Source organism: Halichoerus grypus, chromosome 3 (assembly GCF_964656455.1).
Source record: "Halichoerus grypus chromosome 3, mHalGry1.hap1.1, whole genome shotgun sequence".
NCBI classification, from domain to species: domain Eukaryota; kingdom Metazoa; phylum Chordata; class Mammalia; order Carnivora; family Phocidae; genus Halichoerus; species Halichoerus grypus.
In genome coordinates, this window is record NC_135714.1 from 201005987 (window position 1) to 201026662 (window position 20676).

At 37.5% G+C, this 20676-nt stretch overlaps 1 protein-coding gene across 1 annotated transcript in view; it reads left to right on the forward strand.

Annotated features, from left to right (window-relative positions):
* GPM6A (glycoprotein M6A) overlaps window positions 1-20676 on the forward strand; it is a 336785-nt gene that overhangs the window by 154912 nt on the left and 161197 nt on the right. The gene's annotated exons all lie outside the window — the stretch shown is intronic.

Consider the following 20676-nt stretch of genomic DNA (forward strand, 5'->3'; position numbering starts at 1 on the left):
AAATTAGTAGAACAGAAACAAAACATCCAAAATGAAAATTGAGTGGCTTATTACTTTTCCTAATATGAATTTGATTATATATATTTATTTTCTTATTGGTTTCTTACTTGAATATTCCTTTTACTTATACGCCGATTAATATAGCTCCAAAATTATTGTAATATCTTCTTAGCTTAGTAAGAACTACAGCAAGAATATATTAGGTTTTATGTTAATAGTTAATAAATAACAATATTTATTGCCGTGTACTGGAAACATGTGCCAAGAACACTGTATACATTATCTCCTGAAATTGTCAGAACATTCTTCTTCGGTTAGGGGGGTTATTAATATTCTCATTTTATATCCGAGGGAATTAAAACTAAGATAGGATGATAACTTTGCAAACATATGACAGCTTGTGTAAGGTAAAGCTAGAATCAGATGCCCACCACGTCTGACTCTAGTCTCTAAGTTAAAATGTGTCCTCAGGTCCACTAATAGAGACCCTACTCATAACTTAGTTTGCCTCTTAACCTCCAGAATTTTGTGTGACGTATTTGATTTTAAAGACTGGAAGACAGTTGAGTAGTTTTAGAAGTTAAATATAAAAGAGCAGGAAGATTTAAAGTCTTTCTAATTAGGAACTCATTCATCTGATGAGTCCCAAATGGCACCCAGTAGTTTCAATTCATTGACTATCCGAGGTAAAAATGGAAATGTATTCATGTGGGAAAAGTCTTTTCATTAGGGGCTGCTGTCTTTGAAAGTAGGAAGGCCAGACAACTACAAAAAAGGCTGTCATTAAAAATTACACATTACTGCAAATGTTCCAGAAAACACTGTTTCAGCACGAGGCTGCTTAGAGCCACTAGATTATAGCCTTGGTGTTTTGACAGCTACACAAGAGGGAGAGCTATGAGCTTTCTTGCCAACTAACAGTGGACAAAGAGCTAGGGATCGGGGGAGTAGGCAGAAGAGAAATGAAGATAGGGTCGGGAGAGAGAATTAAAGAATTTAATACTTCATTTGTAGAATACTGTTCTTGGTTAGAAAAATACCGTGAGCTTCTTAAGAAAAGGGGTTTGCCATAATGGGCATACGTATGTGTAGAAACCTTGTTTCTCCATTGAAGGGAGGGCCATCCAGTGGGTAGTTTCAAGTAAGCATCTGTGTTATAGTAAAATGTTCTTGAGTTCATTTATTAGGGTATGTGTTAGATGGAATATTCTATTTCTTCTTCTCTATTAAGCCAGGCTGTCTCTGTTTCTATACTGAGCTACTACTTTGGCTTAGTAACTATTGTATTAATGTCTTTTTCTATATGTTCTAGTATGCTTTAAGCTAAAATGGAAAATTCACTAATTACTGGTTTTTACTGATACAGCTTATATTGGCAACCAAAATATTCCAAACATATTGTTTGTGTTTGGGCTCAAAATGGAGCTATGTCAACAAATGCATTGAACTCACATTCATTCTTTCCTGTTTAGATCAAGTCTGGCTGAATTATACATCTTATAGTTATGAGATTGATTAAGCACATAGAAGCTTTGTATGTTTGTATTAAAGTACATAATATAATTGCCAGACATCCTAGATTATTTGAATTTAGTATTCTGTACCTCAATTTCTTGATACTCTGGGTGATAACCTAGTACACAGGCTCTTTAATTGTCATGCAGTATGGCAGAATCAGTCAAATGGAGTAGGAAACCTGATACTTCAATACATCCATTTCTTTAATCACTTAGAAAAAATTATATTTTCTGAACATTAATAGTTGTAAATGTATCAAGTGATTATTTGCTATGTAATACATTTCTTTAGGGAAAAAAAAACCCATAATGATTTACTTGATATCTAATTAATCCAGAGTGTTTCTCAGAAGGTTAAAAGCCTTACAACATAAGGGCAGAGTGGCTAGGGGTTATAAAGATAAATCAGCCACACTCCTCTTAGCGCTGCTCCCTATAAATTTCTTGAGAGAAGAATCAATGTGTGAATTTTCTTTCCAGTGTTGCAGGATGTTTTTAACAAGTTTAAAGAACTTCGTGGATTCATACTGGGTGTCTTGAAACACCAAAATGTACCCAAAACTTGCTAGGTTTTTATATATTCATTTGTAGGGGTTGAGATAGCAGGTCCAATGCTTTTATCAGACTATCAAAAGGGCCCATGATGCACAAAAATTTGGGAATCACTGAAATAATAGTTTCTTTCTATTGTTGTTAAGTATAAGGTAAACTTAAAAGTTACCTATAAGGATAAGCAACTTAAAAGTAAAATTAAGAGCAGAGACACAGTGTTATGGGCTATTAGGATTTGAAAAGAAGAGCAACTTTAGTCTGTTCAGGCTGCTGTAACTACAGGCTGGAGGCTTAAACAGCGGGTTGTTTCTCGCCCTTCTGGAGGGTGGGAATCCAAGACTGTGTCCCTGGCAGGTTTAGCATCTGGTGAGAAACCGCTGTCTGGTTCATACATGGCCATCTTTTTGCTGTATCCTTACATTGTGGAAAGAGAACAAGAAAGCTCTCTGGAGTCTCCTGTTATAAGGGCACTAATCCAGTTCATGAGGGCTCCATCCTCATGACCTAAGCACCTCCCAGAGGCCCCACTTCCAAACAGCATCACACTGAGAGTTAGATGTCAGTGTATGAATTTGAGTGGGGCACAACCCTGCAGTCCACTGCAGTACTTTAATGAATATTTCCTACAGAAATGGTGCTGTGAACTTGAGGTTGGCTAATATTTGGAAGAGTAAAGTGGGAGGAAGGGCAGTCCAGGCCAAGAGAAGAGCTTGAGCACATAGGGGTATATTTTGGGAGCAGCAAATTATTTTATTTGTCCCTACCATTAAGTATAAGGGTGCAGTACAATATACATTTGGACAGGTAGCTTGGCGGCATTCATAAATTCAATCATTTAAGCAATGGAGAGAAACTAAGAGTGTTTGAGAATAAGAATAATGCAAGAAATCCCTTCTATGAGCCTTGTCTTGGCAATATTAGAAAGGGGAGTTTTTGAACCATATAAAATAATTGGGATGTTATTGCAATGATTCAGATAAGGATTACTAAAAGTGGAAACTGAGAATAGAAAGTCTTAAATTATTATAGAAATTTCAAGAAAAGGAATTATTATACCAAATACTGAATAGGTATTTAAGGATATACCCATATTTTTTACAATTAACTGAAATAATGTTGCTAATTGACTTATGTCACCCACAAAAAGTCTATTTCTTTTTTGGTGTTGTTATTGAGTATAAAGGGAAAACTCAAGATACAGCACTATTGAAGGCGTTAGTTGACTTAAGAAAAAGAAGACTAAATTAAGGTGGTGTTGAGCAAGAATAATTAGAAATGCTGTAGAATATATAAGAGACCCTTTTCTCTAGCCATTATATCTGGAAAAGGTGAAAGAGCTTAAGATAATTTTCACCTATACCTATCTTCATAAGAAAGATCAATGTATACAGAAAAATTTTAAAGATAAAATCAATAAAAATAAATTAAAATTAAAAAAATAAATGGAATACCCAGAGCCCAAGAGACACTTATAAAATCTTGCCAGTGATAAGAAAATCAGACGTAAGTATTTTAAGTAAAGAGGAATTTAATGAATCCTTAGTTAATTTGAGATAAAGTGATTCATGTGCAAGCTGCAAGACTTCTTAAACATCACTTCATGGTCTGAACGATCAGGGGTGATCACAGACAATCGTGGATGATCATGAATGATCGAGAACTACCTGGAAGATCATGGATGATCACGTGCGATCATGGACAACGATCCCTGAGACCTTCTCAACTTCTAATAATATTGGATTTTAAAAACTCTAAGGAAGAACAAACATGAATATGTTGGGGATTATGTACAGCAGATTATATATATCTATCTATATATATCTATCTATATATATCTATCTATATATATCTATCTATATCTATCTATCTATATATATCTATCTTCAGATGGTATAAAGAATAGGCACATAGCTGATAATTTTGATAAACTTCCAATTAAAGCAAATTTTGCATCAATTGTTAAGTACTTAGCATTCTTTTTTTTTTTTAAAGATTTTATTTATTCATATGAGAGAGAGAACATGAGCGGGGATGGGGGGAGGGGAGAGGCACAGGGAGAGGGACAAGGAGACTCCCCGCTGAGCAGGGAACCTGACTTTATCCCAGGACCCTGAGATCATGACCTGAGCCAAAGGCAGACACTTAACCAACTGAGCCACCCAGGCACCCCTTATGATGACAGCCCTTAATCTTTTAAGTGTGGGATGTAGCATCATAGAGTAGACAAAAGCTGGGCACAGAAATATAAAAACTATATTTATCTTTTTTATGGTCACTTAGCATGTAATGTTTGGGAGTATCAAATAGCTCACTGATGGGGAAAAAAAAGATGATAACAGTATCGGCCCTTTCTACTTCACACCGGGTTTCTGTGAAGACCAAACTGAATCATGTAAAATCTATAATGTAATATATATAATTTTAAGTAGCATTTAAAACTTAAATCATCTTACACAATTTAATGCTAAATTTGCCTTTGGAGAATCTTTCAAATTTAGGAAGCCCTGGAAACATTATCCCAAAAAAGAATTCTGTGCAAAATATTGTTGCTACCTTAGAAAAACCAGGATATTTTCCCATAATTTTCTCAGATGTTTTATATATGGATGCAAAACCAAAAAACCAAACCCTAATTTTCAGAAGAACTCGGTATGAATGTCTATGTGTGGCTCATATAGTAAAATATTTTTTAAATAAAAAAAATTATTTTGGCTCCATTATATTCATGAGCAAGCCCTTTCTATGTTATCTCAAAGTAATGTAGATTAGCTGGATGTGTTTGAAAATGGTAAATTGAATGACAAATATGGCAACTACAAAACTCATACTTTGTACGCAGTGTGAGTTCGTATCTTGCATTTTATTTGTACGTTTTCCAGAATCATTAGAAATCATCAGAAAACCTATTAAAAAATCAGCTCTTTACCTCTCTGTCTTTAAAAGGGGCTGGCATGTTTTCATGTGTCCATACGTATTTATAATTCAGCATGTACTTGAAAGATTGTTCCTTTTCTTGAAAATATTTTAGATGATTGTGTCGGCAACAACGCATTGCAGAGGTGTGCTGTCCCTTTAACGTTCTGTTTCTGTTGTCATGGAAATAAGATTTTCAAGTAGGTTTATCTGCTGTGCTTTGCTTTTTATAGATTCCCTATCATTTTAAGTTGGTTTTGGATGAGAATTCTTATCCTTTAAATAAAAATACCAATCTCTACCTTACCATCTTTCAATGTATTTCCCCATAGGATTTCTTAAAAACCCCAGAGTGGGGGTGTGTTAGATTTTCTGGGAGTGCGCATTATATATAGATGCTAGCTCCTGGCCCTAAAAACTGGAGTTTTTTTTAAAAAAAGAGAATTATAATGGAAAACAAAGAAGCAGGATCCAACTCCAATTTTAGGCTTTTAAAATGTATTTTACTCTCACATTAGTATTAGTTGTACAGGTATAATTTATACATGAAAACACTTTGAAACATGAACAGAATCATATGACTATCCTTATGTTGTTTATGCAAGTTCCTAACCTTGGCCTATATGTTCCTTCATGATTCAGCAGCCACTTCTCTAGAATTCATTCCTACAGAGATGTGTCGAGTTGGACTATTGGTTCTGCTGCTAACTAGCTGTGTGATCTTGGCCAATTATTTCATTGATCTCTTCCTCAGTTTCCTTATCTGTAAAATGAGAATAATAACGGAGTTATTGTGACAGTAACATGTTTTAATATACGTAGAGTACTGAGAATAGTAATTTGAGCCAAAAAAAAGTGCTCAATTAATGTTTCTGCCATTATTATCTTTGGTCATTCTCTGCCACCTTCCTGTTCTTCAGTCACATCAACCCTTTTGCTGTCTTTGGACTGGATTTTATCATTTGCTAATCATTGATACCTGCTTTCTCTCCCACATTAGCTAATACCCTTGCTTGCCACTTACAAAACTTGGAAATTATTTACTTCACTACTAGTTTGCTCTCTATTCTTCCACATGTAAAAGGATTTAATACATATTTATTGAACTAATAAATAATGGAGAAAATTCATATAAACTGGCCAGATGTTGCCCCATTTCCTAAATCACTGAGTAGATATTTTAAAAGTAGAAATAAAACCTGAATTTCCAAACGAGGCATTTTCCTATGTTCCGGAGAATCTATCATGGGTTAGATTTATTGTTAATTATGAGAAAATCTCTTTCATGTGCCAGAGAAAATCTCTTTCATGTAGCTATGGCTGTTTTTTAATATCCTTCACCAAATCTGACAAAGTTTTTGCCCTGTCGTACTGGAGATGATTGTTGATTTCTTCTTTATGATTACATGTGTAAGAAGTTTCATCAAGATGGCTCTAATTTATGTGTCACTTACATTGCTTTCTCTTTTTAGGAAGTATAATTTTAAGTGACATTCTTAAAAGATGTCATGGTAGAGTACCATTAATTAGGGTTCTCTTTAACCTCTTTAGATAAAGGTGTGTATCCTTGGATGGCAGCAGAGACATGAAGAAACTCTTTGGAGTAAAAGTAAATGAACATGCTAAGTGGAAATCAACAGCGATTAACAGCATCAGACTATTAAGTGTTTCACTGGGAAACTGGCGTTCAAGCCTGGTCTTTTTAAGCCTGGAAATGTTCAGATGGTACCTACTATTTTGGTGAAGTGTCTATTTTCAAATCTTTTGCCCGTTTATTTATTTTTTGATCATGATGTTTGTTTTTCTGAGTTGAAAGGGTCCCTTCCATATATAGTCTGGATATAAGGTGATAATCAAATAATGCAAGCCTTGTTCTCAATGTGTGACTTGCCTTTACTTTTACTTTTTTTTTTTTTTTAAGTGATGATGTTTTACTCATTTAATTATTTTTGGCAGATTTTTTTTTTACTTAAATTTTTTTTTTTTTATTTGAGTATAGTTGACACATTCTTCACAACAGTGCCTTTCAAAAAGAAATGCTTTTCCGTTTGGTGAAGTCAAAACTGTTTTCTTCCAGTTTGTCATGGTATTTTGTTTTCCTTAATTTCATGCAGAGTTTTTGTTTGTTTATTTTAATGGAGTAGGATATATTTTTCTTTTTTTTAATCACATCTAGAATATTAGTTATAGTTAGGAATGATGTTCCCTTACCCTACTTACAAAGGAATTCATCTGTGTTTTCTTCCAACACTTGTTTGATTTTATTTATTCGTCTTCTTCAGATTCATTTGGAGCTTATTCTAGTGTGTGATGTGAGCAGAGGGTTAAACTTCTTTTTCAAAATGCCTGTCTTGAGCCAATGCCATCTATTTCAAAGTCCAGCTTTTTAAGGAGTCTGTCACTTTTACTTTATCTTGAATAACCCTAAGTGAAACATACTAGCAATATTAAGATAAAAGAATCGTGGAAAATGGCACGTCAAATAGGGGTTTCTTTTGATTTATTCCTAAAGACAGTCCTAGTACCATATATAGATTTACTCCCATACAGTTTTCTCCATGGCCAGGAGGGAGTAATAGATTAAATGTGAAAATGGGGATGGTGTAACAAAGTTTAATCACATCTGTTTAGAATCAGTCCTGCTCCCTTGGAGTAGATTGCTGCTTCTGTTGCAGGCAGCTAGTGTTTAGTGCAGGAGACAGAAAGAAACACTGCAAGTTCCTCATTTAGGGCAGTAGCATCTCATGTGAGCAAGTGTGAGTTTTTCTCCCTATTTTTATTTTTCCTGAGCAAATGGAAATATGAATTTTCACTTCCAGAGATAAAGAAAGAGGACCAGATTTCTTCTGGGGCGCTTTAGGTGAAGGGGGAGCAGAAACAGTTCAGTTCTGGAAAGGTTGAGTCAGAAATGGGTGAAGAATGCTAAGTGGATCTTTCTGGTAAACCGTTGGATTCATGAGTCAACTTTAAGGGGGCTTTTCCTCAAGTGCAAAGGGAGACACATTTCACAAATTATGGCGCTTTGGGGACTAGGTTACAAATTAATGTTTGCCTGCAGTTTGTGGTACATTGCAAGTCCAAACAACTGTACTATCTAAGGCTTGGATGATATAACATGATGCTTATTTCTATTTTTCTGTGGGAGAAATGGGATAATTTCAAATTGAATGGTAAATTCTCATAAATGGGTTAAGAATTGCTTTCCTTTTTTCCCTCTGAACCCCTTTTCTTGAAAAACACAAGCAGAACTGATGACTTAATCATGATAAGTCATTATGAGGAGACTGTGTTTGTGCTTTATCCAACACCAACTCAATGGCTATTCCTTGCAAGGTGCTGTGCTAGGTGCTTTGCGGAGTCAGAGTATAAGAATCCGGCTCTTGGTCTCCGAGTGCAGATAACCCTCTCTTTAATAATAGGTTTCATTTCCAGAAGCTTGTCCCATCACCATGCGTTGGTCACAGATTGAATAGCCACTCTTTTACTCTTATGTAATTTTGTATCTAACAAAGTACTTCAGTTGAGAATGCATAGTAGAGAGTTCACTGCTTATCATCTGGCCACAAAAATAGACGTGGAGACACATGACTATATAATAAATGCTAAAGAAAATAACCAAGAAGCATGTGCTATATGTGATAGACAAGAGCGGTTATTGATTCCTACTTCCCCAAACTAGCTTCTCCTGCCCCATCTCATTTGATAGCAAGGCCCTCTTAGTGCCCGGGCTGAAAACTTCAGAGTCCTTCTTCCCTTGTCTTCCTCACGCACCTCCCAAGCAAGCACTGAGAACATTCTGTCACTATCACCTTCAAACTATTTCAGACTTTGACCTTGTCTCACTCTCCCCTCAGGGACTCTCCTGGTCCCATCCATCTTCCTCCCTCTCCTGGGTGACTCAGTAATGCTTGAGTAGATCTCCCTGCCCTGCTCTTGCTTCCTTAGTCTCCTCTCAACACGGCAGCCTGGGGAATCCATTTCCTAAGGCTGCTGTAACGAATGACCACACACCCATGGCTTAAAACAGCACAAATTCATCATCACACACTATTGGTGGTCAGAAGTCTGACTGACATGGGTTTCACCAGGCTCAAATCAGGTTGTCTGCAGGATGGTTCCTTCTGGGGGCTTTCGGAGAGAGTCTAGTCCTTTGCCTTTTCTAGTTCCTAGAGGTTACCTGTCTTTCTTGGCTTGGTGGCCCTTTTCATTTTAAAAGCCAGCAGGGGGAGATGAACCATGAGAGACTGTGGATCCTGAGAAACAAACTGGGGGTTCTAGAGGGGAGGGGGGTAGGGGGATGGGTTAGCCCGGTGATGGGTATTAAAGAGGGCACGTACTGAATGGGGCACCAGGTGTTATACGCAAACAATGAACCATGGAACACTACATCAAAAACTAATGATGTAATGTATGGTGATTAACATAACATAATAATAATAATAAAAAAGCCAGCAGTGTAACATTCTCTCTCTCTCTGTGTCTCTGTTTCTCTGTCTCTCTCCTTCTCCCTCAGTCTCATTCTCTGTCTCTCTTACCTCTGCTTCTGTTGTCACACCTTCTCTGACTCTGACCTCCCTGCCTTGCTCTTATAGAGCCCTGGTGATGACACTGGACTCACCCAGGTATTTCAGAATAATCTCTTCCCTTCAAGATCCTCAACTTAATCACATCTGCAAAATCCCTTTTGTTATGTGAGGTAATATATTCTTCTTACCGCACCTGGGGATCCTATTTAAAGTAAATAAGATCGTATCACTCCTCTGTTGAAAATCCTCTAGTAGCTCTAAACTCATTCTTTTTTTTTTTTAAGATTATTTATTTATTTGACAGAGAGAGACACAGCGAGAGAGGGAACACAAGCAGGGGGAGTGGGAGAGGGAGAAGCAGGCTTCCCGCTGAGCAGGGAGCCCAATGTGGGGCTCGATCCCAGGACCCTGGGATCATGACCTGAGCCGAAGGCAGACGCTTAACGCCTGAGCCACCCAGGCGCCCCTCTAAACTCATTCTTAATAAAAGTCAAAATTTTTAAATGATCTGCAAAGCTCTGCCTCATTACCTTTCTGATGTCATAGTCTGTTTTCCCTTTTATTCACTATGCTTAAACTATGCCATCTTCCATGCTGTTCTTTGGGGCATGTTCAAGCACATTCTTGCCTTAAGACCTTTGCACATTTTTTTCCCTAAAATCCTCCCATACATCAACATCAATATCTTTGCACTTGTTTCAAGTCTTCGTTTAAACTCATTTTCTCAGTATTGTGTTCCCCAACCAGCCTATCTAAGGATTCAACACATTCCCCTAGAAATGTCTTATTCTTTTTTTTTTTTTTTTTGTATTTATCTCCTTAGACCTTACTACCATATGTCCTACAATATGGGTTATGTACTAATTTTTTTCTTGTTTGTCTCTTGACCTCTATACCAAGGGGGTAGAGATTTTGTCTTTTTTTGTTTACCCTTCAGTCCCCATTGCCTAAAGGAATTCCTGCCCTGCAGTAGACCTCAAAAAATACTAGTTGAAGGAAAGAACAAAGTGAAGGAATGGGTGGTGGGGAGCAGAAGAAAATCGAGCTGAGCTGGAAGAAGTGGGCTTGTGTGTGAAGAAGAGAAGGCTGTGTGTGACTAGAGGCACAGAGGGCAGGGAGGGCTCCGGGACCACCAATAAAGCTGGCGTGATGGGAGCATAACGTGGTGGAGAGAAACTGCCTACTCACCAAAGGTTCATGCTCCTCCCTTCAAACGCAGAGTGTCTGCCGGGAAGGGGGTACCACATTCCCCAGCCCTGTAACAGTCAGGGATAGCATGTGACAGAGTCCTAGCCAGTGGAGTGTCTCTGGAATCAGGGTCATGCCTTCCAAGCTAGACCCATAAAAGCTTTGCACATTCTGCCGCTTTACACTCTTTTCCCTTGCTGGCTTTTTGGATAGGAGACTGTGCCCAGGGAAACAATAGAAGCCTCATGCAAAGATGGCAGAGCTAATGACAACCTGGATCTCTGAATAAGTACTTGTGAGAGGATGGTTCAGCCAAACGTTTCACCTTACTGGTTTTGTAACACAAGCAAGACGTAAGCTTCTGCTGTGTTTGAGTCATTTTGCATTTTTACATTCAGGGATCTATTTGTTACACCAATGAGCTTACCCTACATCATAAAATACCATATTATGTAGGAATGGAATGGTATTCTAGTGATAAATAAATTGGGAAAGTTAGTCGTAACCAAGTAATTTTGGAAAGTTAATAACATTAAAATAATTTCTTATAACAAAACCAGTAATTGTAGAAAAATAAGAAGACATGGATAATCAGAAGGAAGAGAAATAAATTCATAATCCTACCATGCACATCTAGTTTCTGTTAATACCTTGCATATCTACGTATCTTTCTTCTCTTTGTTGTGAGAATAGGATTAAACAGCAACTGTAATTCATAACATTTTTATAAATAGTCAACACTTTCCTATTTGGTAAGTGTCTGCAGTCCCTATTTTTTAAATGCACCTAAATATGACTTATTTATACTCATAGATGTCTGTGTGTGTTTATGTGGGCATGCTAAAAAGGAGTATACATGGTAGGTTAACATCAATTCTCTTGGAAGTATGGTGGAGGTTGGTAATAGAGAAGGACGTTGAAGATTATTTTAAATAGATATTTTTGTATAGTGTATTGCTTTCAGAAGCAATACTGAGATTCGTGCCCAGATTTTCTGATTCAGTAGGTATAGAGTGAGTTCTGGGATCTATATTTTCTTAAAGACTTCTCAGGGGATTCAGATATAAATCCAGGTTTAGAAGATGATCTCTGGTTCCCCAAGACACTATATATATTCTTGCAGGGAATAAGCTACGTCCAAGAAAGTTATACTGAAGTTAACAAAAGAAAGTATATGTCCATTGAAGTGATTAAATTCATGTTTTCTAATCACTTAAATGGGTTCCTATCAATGATATTTTCATGTGCTATTTATGTATTCATATGTTCCTAGGGAGAAACACAATTGCAGTGGTTTTTCAGGATCAAGGGGCCTGGGAGATGGAGTCCTAGTGGGCATTCCTGACCTCCCAGGAGTTGGCAATTTGTCACAAGAACCCAAGAAAATAAGATGTAGTCCTACAGCAGCGTCTTCTCCATGTTAGTGTGTGGGCACATGATGAGATCCCGTGGTGAGGGCAGGCGCACACAGGGAGACGGTGAGGAACAGAAAGAAGAGAGCTGTGTCCTAAGTGCTAGAACAGAGGCGAGAGCAGGTGCCATGCAGCCAGTCATGGGGCTCCTGACCCAGTTTGCATCTTCGGGGATGAAAGGAATTAAAATGACAAGTAATCAACCAAATCTTACGCTTCTCTCTCTTTGAGGGAGATCTGTGCTGCAAAACATTCAATGAGGGATTCAGTAAAATGAAGAAGGGGTGTACTTTTGCTTTCTCATAGTAGTGGGGTAATAATTCTAATATTTACATCATCGTTTTTTATTATTTGCACTGTGTCAGCGTTTGTCAGTGTAAACTTATAAACAGTGTTGGTTTGTTGTTGTTGTTTTAAATTCTTGTAAAGGGGAAAGTACACGGATGAGAGAATGCTGATAGTTTAATCCATCCCTTCTGGATTAGAAGCGTAATTGGAGACACTGTGTACGGACACCAGCCATGTGAGTTGACAGTACACATTCAAGACCCAAGGAGTCAGGAAGGGAAAACAGAGAGGCAGACCTCCACTGGGAATATGCTAGCCCACTGCGCCCTGGAGTAGGAGGGCTGAGAATTCTGCACCATTTCTCACTTTTTAAAGATTTTGTAACCACCCAAGCAAACAAACAAGCCAAGAATAAAACAAACTAAAAAAAGCAGTTGAACAATTGTAAGGGATGGTGGACTCTTTTGTCCTTTTGCTGAAGTGTATATTCCCCCCTTCCCAATGCTGGGCTGGAAGCCAGGACCAAGGCGTGGGGACATTCTATAGCGGATTTCGCTTTGCTTTGTGAAAGCTAGGCCATCATTTTCAGATTAAGGGCCTGACAAATAAATATTTGAGTAAATCTCAACACATCTCTCGGTTGAGTAGTCAACAACCAGTTTGGCAGCACGAAGTGTCCCCTTCCCTCTGAAGTTGCTGTGGGTGTCCGTCTCTCATAGACCTGCCATAGTAGCCACACAGAGCCCCGTGGAGTTGGCTTTTTCCACTACACACTAGCTCAGAGATCTGGCACTGCGGCATATTCTGGAAGGACCTGGCAGACTTCTATCCCAGTTTCTTCATTTACGATTCAAGAAATGGTGGCCTAAACACTACTGGCCCAAGTAAGCGCTTAGGAAGGCTGATTCTCTCCTTGCTCAGACCTGGTAACTGTTTGTTGGTTTTATGTATGAGTACTGCTGATTTGAGGTGCCCACTAGTGACCAAAATTAATTTGAGGCTGGTGGTTAGAGAGAGAAGTTCAGAGGGTCACAGTGAATCACACTTTCTGCTGTGACTCATTCTACTCTCAGGGTATACACCTTAAATTCTCTGTCCCTCAATTTCCTTATTTGTTAAATGGGAAAATAATACATCTTAATTTCTCTATTGGGAACAATGTGAGGCCAAATTAGGCTTGACTAAAAATATTTATTTGTTTGCATGTTCGTACCTTGCCTTAATCCAAAAGAGGTATCTGGTGGCTAAGAAGATATAAGGATGAAGGATTGAAGATTGCTTTATGAACTGCACTCAGGATAGGTAAAGACACTTGAAAATAAAACAAGACTGACAAACCAGCATTATACTGAGTCTCTGCATTTCTCTTTGATACTGCACATTTTCAGAAAGCAAAATGGTGCCAAAACACCAGGACAGAAAAGATAAGCCATTGAAGCAAGTAGAGGAAAGAAGAGCAGCATGCTGTCCAGTGCTGTAATGAAGCCTGTGTCTAATTTTGGTCTTGACTTCCATGATGGAACATCACACAAGGCATGTGTCTACTCTAGCCCTGTTTACTTTAGTGCTAGATTTACTACTTAGTTTTTTGTCTGATGCTGAGAACATGTAACTTCATGCATTGGTAAAAATTTCGAAGTCTGCTGCAAATGTTGCCCCTTCCTTGATCTTACCCCAAATGAACTGATCGACTCTAACCTCTCTTCTGCCTCTGAGGTTTCTTTTTGATACCGGTCTAGTAGTGTCTAATGACAGTATGAGGACATGCACCATGTATGTTCCATATCCTACTGAATTAAGTTTTTGAGGTAAGAATAGGTTTCTTAGCAACTTTTTTTTTTTTTTTTATCCTTTGTAGTCCCCGGTCAAGTGCCTTGAACTGGGTATTTTATTAATACTGATTGAAATAATTTAATTTGTTATCAATTTGAATGATTTTTTTCCCAATGGTCTGCGAGTATTCCTTACACAGAATTGTACAGTTCTTGGGAGCAGGGGCTGGTGGGAAGGATCTTCCTTAGACTTCCTTAGAACACTGTCTTGTTTCACCGTGTATAATTTTTGCTACTGATTCTGTGTCTTTTTCACTGGCTTGTATTCTTGCTCATTTTGTCTTCTTTCTTTAATTTCCTCCCTAGAAATCTTTATTTGTTCTAATCATTTTAACCAGAATTTCTCACTGATGATATTTTTGCTTTTTTGTTAAAAGCCTATCCTGAAAAAAAAAGAAGAAGAAGATAGCAGGAGGGGAAGAATGAAGGGGGGGACATCGGAGGGGGAGATGAACCATGAGAGATGATGGACTCTTAAAAACAAACTGAGGGTTCTAGAGGGGAGGGGGGTGGGAGGATGGGTTAGCCTGGTGATGGGTATTAAAGAGGGCACGTTCTGCACGGAGCACTGGGTGTTATATGCAAACAATGAATCATGGAGCACTACATCAAAAACTAATGATGTAATGTATGGTGATTAACATAACATAAAAAAAAAAAAAAAAAAGCCTATCCTGAGAAGGCATTTTATCATTGCCCATCCAGTTCCTCCTATCTTTTGGGAACAGAACATTTTCATCTTTGGGGACAATGATTCTCCCAATAAATTCTCCTACTAGTTGGAATGACCCTTCATTCTGGTATTGCTTTGGGGTATGAATGTTGAGGCTAGGCGCTGTTGTCACCCATGTCCCCCGCATGGGGGGAAAGTCGGGAAGAAAGACAATGGTGTTAATGGCAGAAACAGTAGAGTTTGGAAACCCTCCTTCTCATAATTTTAGGTGCAGGAAGGCATTATTGTGATCCAGACACTCCCTTGTTGTGACCTGTCCAGTTTGTAGGTGGATGCATGAAACTTCCCTTTGGTTTAAGCTTGTTGGAGTTGGGTTTCTGTAAGCCTTGAATAATCTACCAGATAAACATAATATTTATACTTTAATAAATAGAAAAGCTTGTGTGATTTTTGGAGATTGAAAAATAGACATCAAGATATTAAATCATCTGGTTTCTGTCACATATGAGGAAATTTTGTAGAAAAATAGAATAATACCCAAGTTAATGTTTCCTTCCTGTTGTTCCAGCTATTATTGGTTTCTTCTGCCAGATTCTAAACAGACTTTAAGTTCTTGGAAGTTCAGATATGCTTTATTAATTTCTGTGTTGTTAGTACCTGGCACAATTTCTGACACATAATAAGAACCATGATAGTAATTTTCAATTGAAATAATATATTAATATTATTCATTATAATATAATATAATGATAATTTCCCTGAAACAAAATCCCTGGAATAGCCAGGATATTTTTTAGAAATTCATTACATGGTATAATACACTATTTTGTTTTATACTCCTGTATTTTTAAAGAAAAAAATAATACCAAGCTTCTGCTTAGTTGGGGTTAAGGTTTAAATTCCAAATACGTGTGAGAAGTCAAGATTAAAAAATATTTTGGAGTCAGTCAGCTGAAGAATAATAGTTTTTCATTTGTTTCTTACTTGTTACTCAATTAACTTGTTGAATTCCTTGAGAAAAAAGAGAAGAGCCAGAATCTTAAGAAACAAATGAAAAAAGGAGACAGGGAGCTGGCAATAATAGGGAAGACCAGAGGATGCTGATCTAAACAAATCTGTATGTCTAGGATCAGTGAAATACTTCAATGTTCAGAAGTCACTTAGAATTAAGATGGTAGACTGGCCCTTAAATTCAGAAATCAGAAGTTCCATCATGATTTTTGAGAACAATATTAGGGGAATGAAGTAAATGGAAATCAGGTTGCAGGGGACCTTCTAGGGGGTGGAGAAGAGTGTGGGAAGCCTGTCAATTAATCTCATTAAGGCATGGATTTGCTTTGCAAAACAGAGAGAGAGGATGTTATGTCCCTGACATAGAGCCTATCAACAGAGTATTTTTAATTTCATGTTGAGGAATTTGTATTTGATTCACTGGGGCATTGGTCTGTTCAAAAAAAATTACTCTTGACAGTCAAAAAGTCATTTAGATGCTGGGAATGTAAGCCTAGTGCTTTGAGCTTTTGTTTAAAAAAAAAAAAAAGAAATTGTCATCAGAGGTAATGTTACAATAAACAGAGCGGCCATTCAAAGGCACCTCCAGTTTTGACTAATAATTTTTTCCTGTTCTTTCTTGGTGTCTTCAGTCTTAACTATGTAATCTATTAGATTCAAATGTCATTTTGTTTCTATCCAGTGAGTTTAATTTATCCAGAAAGTAGCTCTACAGGGATTCACAGTAATTAAATAAAGGGCATTTCTTTCAATCACTCAGTGTGTTTTGATAAAACTCCAGCTTTAATTACTAGTTGACAATAAAAGGGCAAGTTGAAATTGATTCTATATGGTCTTCAATAATAGGACATGTATGGAGGTATAGACAAAAATAAGTCAGGAAATATAATTCATTGAAATCAATGGAGAAATAAATCAAATAATGGAAACTTCTGGGGCACCTGGGTGGTGCAGTCAGCTGAGCGTCTGACTCTTGGTTTCAGCTCAGGTCATGATCTTAGTGTCGTGAGATCAAGTCCCACATTAGGTTCCACGCTCAGCATGGAGTCTGCTCCAGATTCTCTCTCCCCCTCTCCTTCTACCCCTCCCCCACCAAAAAAATAAATAAATCTTAAAAAAAAGAGAAATAATGGAAAATTCCTATAAACCTGAATGAATACAACAAAGAAAATAAATAAGCACAGGATGGTGGCATGCATGGATTTAAAATGTAATTAGAGCCCTCTGTTTTATGTATACTTCTTCAACACAGATGAAGGGTATGGACTCTGCAGACAGACTGCCTGTTTAGAATCTCAACTCTTCCACTCATCAGCTGTGTGTTCCTGGTAAATGTGTGCCTCTGTTTCAACATCTTCAAAATGAGAATAATAATAGTACCTACCTCATAGAGTTATGAAGAGTCAATGAAACAATATACGTAATATTCTTAGAACAGCACCAGGTACATCAAAAGAGCTTATGTGAGCATTAGCTATTTAGCTATTATCATAGTTGTTACTACTATCATCATTGTTGAATATACTAAGAGCTACTTAGCTGTAATGTGTCGATGAATGTCACAAATAGCATCCGTGTATTTATATGTCTGTAATAAATGTGACGCAATAACCATACCTCCTCTCCCTCTCTCTCATCTTCCTCTCCATTTCTCAAACCAATGGCAGTCTAGATCTGTTTGCCTCCAGAGAATAGATGTCAACTTCATGCAGGACCAACTGCCACGACCAGACACTGGGCCTAGGCTGACCACCATTGCTCAGTTCATGGCAATGACAAGAAGTTGATCATTTAGTATCCAGTGTGTAAATTAAGATGTTTTAAATAAAACAACTTAAGGGACCGTCCTTGCCCAGGCTAATCTAAATTTATGTAGTTCATGGTATCTGCATCTAGTTTAAGAGTAGTTTCTCGCATCCTTCAAGAATAATGGCTATATTCTTGTTTTACATTTATCATAAAGGGCCCATCTTGGTAATTTTTCTGAAAGAAGGATATGCAAAAACTGAAAACTGCTAAAATCTCTCAAGTAGTAGCACTCTAGATGAAACACCTTTTCACTTGGCATTCAACTGTACCATTGACTTTGTTGTTTCAGTAGTTTGCTTTAACTTCGGTTACAGTTTCCCCAACAAAGCTTCTTTAACAAATGATTGTTTGAACTGGAATGGAGTTATATTTTCCACCATGTATTCTGGTCTCAAGGGACATTACTAAATGATCTTTCAACTTAAAGGTTTTCTCCCTCTTGATATGGTTATGCTTTGTCACTGAGATACATCTAATCCATTTTCAGCTTATTTTGGATGCATAAAAAGGTTTAACATTCTTCACAATTTTTAAAATCTTAAAGAATGTTTCTAATGCTGGCACTAAGCAAGAAATAGCATTTTTCACCTTTCTACATATATGAACTGTATATTGCATCATTAAAAGGTAAAGTTTGCAGGGCGCCTGGGTGGCTCAGTCGTTGGGCGTCTGCCTTCAGCTCAGGTCATGACCCCAGGGTCCTGGGATTGAGCCCCACATCAGGCTCCTTGCTCAGAGGGGAGTCTGCTTCTGCCTCTCCCTGTGTGTGTGTGTGCTCTCTCAAATAAATAAATCTTTAAAAAATATTAAAAATATATAAATAAAAGATAAAGTTTGATACAGTGGAAATTTATCTTGCAAATACTGACTACCCAAGAACAGTTTAAAGTACTTTCTTAGAATTCCTAACAAGTATTGATAATTCATAAACTGCAATAATCACTACATTCGTTATTGCTTTTAGCTTAGTGTCTTTCAAGGATTCAACCTAAGTCTGTGTATATATATATTTGCGTCTAACACCATCCACAGATTGGGATTTAGATGTAACAGAGCCATAAAACTGCAAGTTTCAGTAATAATTAAGCTAATTTTTATTAACTCTAATTAAAAATTCAGCATGAGAGCCTTAAAGAGCCTTTATAACATGAGAAATTCCCTCACGAACATAGATATTTTATTGTGTTAGTGAACAGCTGAACCACTCTGCAAAGAATAACCATTGTCTTGAAACACAATGGTGAGGTTGTCACCTGCCTAATTTTTTTGTACTTCAGGAACTCTTAAAGTTTTAACATGAGATCATGGAAGCTTCCAAAGTTCTTACACATGAACTGTTAAATTTATGCCCATCACTAAGCTTTGGATACAGTGTATAATATAAAAAGCTCACATGCTCTCAGCTGTTCAGTGTGATTTATTAGCAGTCAGTAAGTATCCTAATAACAGTTACAAAACAGTACTGCTTTGTGATGAGGTTTGTTAGGCAGACATATGGCACGGGCCAAGTATAGAACTGAACCAGGAATTACTAACCCACATCAGTCCACCAGTCTATCACATCAAATTTACTGACCCTTGAGAAAATCGATACATACTGTTTAGGGAGAAAAAAAATCCTGTTTATAGATACGCAGGATAACATTATTTTCACAAAGCAGATTACCTCACGACTCAAGACAATATAGAGTTAATTTAAAACCTTGCCTTTCATGACCTCAGGTCTTTCTCTTATCTTTTCCAAATCAGTTTATGGGAGAGTAAATTGTTTGAACGGATGTCACGTTTGAGGTCGGAGAGAGGAGACTAATATTTGCTGAGTGCCAGTCATGGCTGTGCCAAGATTTGTGCTGAATGCACTTGATCCTACAAAATCCCTGATGAATAGGCTTTCTTTTTCTTAGTTTACAAATGAGAACCAGAACCATAAAGAGGTCGTGGAGGATGTGCAGAGCTGGTGGAGCTGCCATTGGAAACTGATTGCTCAACCCGAGCTCCTTCCAGTACATCAAGCTGACCTCCCTGAGCCTGGAAAATGGCCAAAAGGCTTCTACGTGAGGAAAAATAATCCAGCTATTTGTTCCCTAAGCCTGCTGAATAAATAGCTAATTGGTTTGCATCCTTTATAGCCTACTTCACAAAAGTAGTTCAGCGTTATAATTAAGAGCACAGGCTTAAAAACCAGACTGCCTGGTTTCTAATCCCAGCTTTCCCGTTTACTGGCTGTTCCCTGGAGCAGGTTACTTGTTCTTTCTCTCCCTCTGTTTCCACATCTGTAAAATGGGGGATAATACTAGTGTGTGCCTCACGAGGTGATTTTGAAGATTACTGAGTAAAAGTAAGGACCAAGACATAAAAACTGTGATGGGCATAGAGTGAACCCCGACTAAAGGTTTTGTATTGTTGTTTTGAATTGTAGGAGGACCAACATACTACTATCAATTTCCCTTTTCCAGGATCCTATAGTGGACAGTATTTTCCATCCAGCATGATTTACTTCTTCCCATTTAATAACAGTGGTTATAATTTCATCATTTTCATATAGCATTTTACATTTTTCAAAGAACATTTTCATTCACTTTCATCTGGATGCCTTATTTCTCTCATCCGCCAAATGGCTTTAATTAATGAAGCCTATGATGTTGATGGTGAAAATGAGGTGGCATGTCCAAGGTGGTGTATCAGAGACACTCAGCAGAGTATCTGGCACTTGGTGCACCACCTTGCGAAGTCAGCAAGGCAAGTATTAATAAATTCACTTTGTATTTGAGGAAATGGAGAAAGAACACCCTTGCTTAAAATCATATAACGTGTTAGTGGTACATCTTAGCATATAGCAGAGTACCTAACAGAATGCTTTGTCAATAAAGAAGCAAATTGGTGCTATTAGAACTCATTGTCTAAAGACAAGAGGTCTTCCTGTTTTATTGTACTGCCTGAGTGACATCCAAGGAC